We start from the raw sequence: 3455 nt of genomic DNA on the forward strand, positions 1-3455 counted from the left end.
GCTGGAAATAATGGGCCAGGCAGTGTTTAAATGAATACAGTTTCTGTGTAATTATTTCAGGTGTAAAGCTAGCTGGGTGGCGGGACGCAGCCCCACCGCTCCATCTACAAAATGGCATACACGTGGATAGCTGGCTCCACAGAAAGCCTGAGAAAGCTTGGGAAAGATTAGAGTAAAGCATGTTTTCTTGGTAGCAGCAATTTCTCGGGTCTGCTCTGTTTGCTAGAGGCAAGCAAGTGCTCTCATCTAAGAGAGGCTTCCTGACTCAGCTTTAGCTGCAAAACCGTGCAGCTCTTTTAAGAGGTCCTGCCACAAAACACTTAAATGGTGTTGATGAAATGTGTGTTTTTCAGTTTTCAGCCATAGCAGGAAAAAAGCTGTGCTGTTTTAAAATGCCAGATTTCTGGGTCGTCCTGCCAGGGCAAACTCTGACTCTTTCAAGCAGGTGGTCATGACTATGGAGCTTTTGAATGTTGTTTAACGCTGTTGCAGCTTGCTTGCTGGCAGGGACCTTGAACCGCCACAGAGTTGTGGTGATAAACATGTCTACAGCCAGTACCTCTGCCATGAGGCTGGAAAGCTAAGGAATGGACTGGATCTAGCTGTCAAAGTCAAGGCTTTAGTCCTACCGATATTGTTTGGTAAATTAAAGACTCATGTGGTCACAAAAAGAGAGATATACAGTAAAGAAAGATTCAAAGTTGAAGAAAATGTCTAAATTGTTTACAGTGTGTTAAAAATATATGCAGACTAAAGGTTAAAGTTTTTAAAGTAAAAAAACAAACAAACAAAAAAAGAGAAGTTGGGTGTGGTGGTACACACCTTTAATCCCAATGCCTGGGAGGCAGAGACAGACAGATCTTTGTGAGTTCAAGGTGTTGTAGCACACACCTTTAATCCCAGCACTGGGGAGGCAGAGACAGATGGATCTCTGTGAGTTCAAGGACAGCCTAGTCAACAGAGTTATTCCAGGACAAAGATATACAGAAAACCTGTCTCAAAAAATAAAAGTAAAAATAAATGAAATATAGGTTAAAATAAGTTGTACAAAGATGGATTATCTTGATACTGTATGCTATTATGCTTTCTTTGAATTGTTTGAATGCTGAGAAAGGAGCAACAGCTGCTAAAAGATATCTGTTTATAAATGCTGCTGAGCTAATCCAAAATAGGTATTTTGAAAATACCTTGACTTCAGAATTTGGATCTAAGGATATGATACTTTGGAAAAGACATTCTTCTTTTGTTTTTACAGAAAATGAGACCCTGTGGATTGCTTCTATCCCAATATGGTATGATAGACCATGCCCTCCTGAAAGGTTGCTGTGAACACCTTCATAAAATTACTTTACTCAACTGCCAACTGAGATGAAACTACCACACAGGTTACACCATGAAAGACCTAAATAACAGCACCTCCATTCAGCAGGAAGCAGTTTGGAGAGAAATAACTATGTCCATATTCCCAAATATTATTTATAAATGTTCTTTTACATTTAAAGGGGGATATAATATAGATATGAATAATTTGCATTGGTATGGATTTTAAGGTCAGTTTTGTTATTTGTATATGTATTTCTGATCTTGATTAAGGTATTATGATTGTGTAGTTCATTTAAAAATGTAATGTATAATTAGGAAATATAAGTTGTTAATGGATAATCATCAATAATAGTCAAGATTGTAGTCATGTTAGTTAGATTTTCTAGATATATAGAGAGATATTTCAGTTAGATAGGCATTCTTCATATCTTTCAAAGACTACAGAATATGACATTTAATGTTTTAATAACTTAGGGCTTTTCATGACAATGAGACACATCTGCTCCTGGCAGCACCAGCTACTTCAAGAGGAAGAAGGGCATCGAAGAGGCTCCTTATGGAGTTTGATAGCCATTTGGGCAAGAAACTGCTCTTGCCTGGACTGTTGCATAAACTGGACACAAAGAACCCTCAGAGAGAGGACTGCTGAACTTGCCTAAAGGTGAGATGATCTTTTGGGGTTCTGGATTCATGAAAGAGTCTGGAGACATTCTGCAGGACACAGCAGATACTGACTGAACTGCCTTTGAAATTTCCTGCTTCATGGAAATGTCTGCTGGATACTATGGGCCTGAAGGCCGAAGATAGATGCCCCAACAGTACAGAGGAACTTTGGGTGACTGTCCAGGCAGCGAGATGTCTCTGTGATTTCTACAGTTTTGTAAGTTGCTTATTTCTTGTTTACTTAGGTAGTATTATATCTTTCTGGAGTCTTTGATGAAGTTGAAGAATGGATAGATAGTTATAGTTTTCCTTTGTTATGATAAAAGATAAAGTAGATATAGATATTGTAACTGTAATTCTTACTTGATAACTGTTTTGTTATATGAAATTTTACTATGTTAAAGTTAAAGCCTTTCTTTTTTGTTTAAACAGAAAAAGGGGAAATGATGGAGGACTCTCATTGGTTAATAAAGAAACTGCCTTGACTTTTTGATAGGGCAGGATTTAGGTAGGTGGAGTAGACAGAACAGAATGCTGGGAAGGAGGGAAGTTAGTCAGATGCCTCAAGCAGTCGCCATGACTCTCCTCTCTGAGATGGATGCAGGTTAGAACGTCCCGATAAGACACCCTCGTAGTGCTACACAGATTACTAAAATTGGGTTAATCAAGATGTGAGAATAGACAATAAGAGGCTGGAAATAATGGGCCAGGCAGTGTTTAAATGAATACAGTTTGTGTGTTGTTATTTCGGGGCATAAGCTAGCCAGGCGGCTGGGAGCAGCGTGGCGGGAACACAGTCCACTGCTTATCACTACACAGTTCCAGGAGCTTCTTGCCCAGAGATGATTCCTCCAAGTCAAGGAGACAATTCAAATATACCACACCAGCCTGAGCAGTTAGAGCCAGGTGTAGAAGTAAAGAGCAATTCAAAGATGGAAAACCATTTCCCTAGGGAAGGCCATGCAGTCACTTATCACAGAGTTTTCCTGGCAATGTTTGTCTATGGTTAAACCCACTTTGAGTTATTGGTTTTGTTTTTCAAATTTTGAAGCATAGCCAGGCGGTGGTGGCGGCACACATGTTTAACCCCAGCACTCGGGAGGCAGAAGCAGGTGGAGCTCTGTGAGTTCGAGGCCAGCCTGGGCTACAAGAGCTAGTTCCAGGATAGGCTCCAAAGCTACAGGTTTTCGAGAAACCCTGTCTCGAAAAACCAAAATAATAATAATAATAATAATAATAATAATAATAATTTTGAAGCATAGAAATACCATTTGGGTACCTTAAAAATATGTTCTGGTCTCTGCCAATGTTCTCCATGTTAATTTTTATTTCTTTAAAAATGTTAAGCACAGTTATAGAATACATATAAATGATGCCATTATCTGGATCTTTTATTGCTGCAGTCTGTGGTCTGTTATTTCTTTGGCTACTCTTTTGCATTTTTCTCTTATTGTGGGCTGAGTACTACC

The sequence above is a fragment of the Arvicola amphibius genome, chromosome 2, assembly GCF_903992535.2.
Source record: "Arvicola amphibius chromosome 2, mArvAmp1.2, whole genome shotgun sequence".
Classification (NCBI taxonomy): domain Eukaryota; kingdom Metazoa; phylum Chordata; class Mammalia; order Rodentia; family Cricetidae; genus Arvicola; species Arvicola amphibius.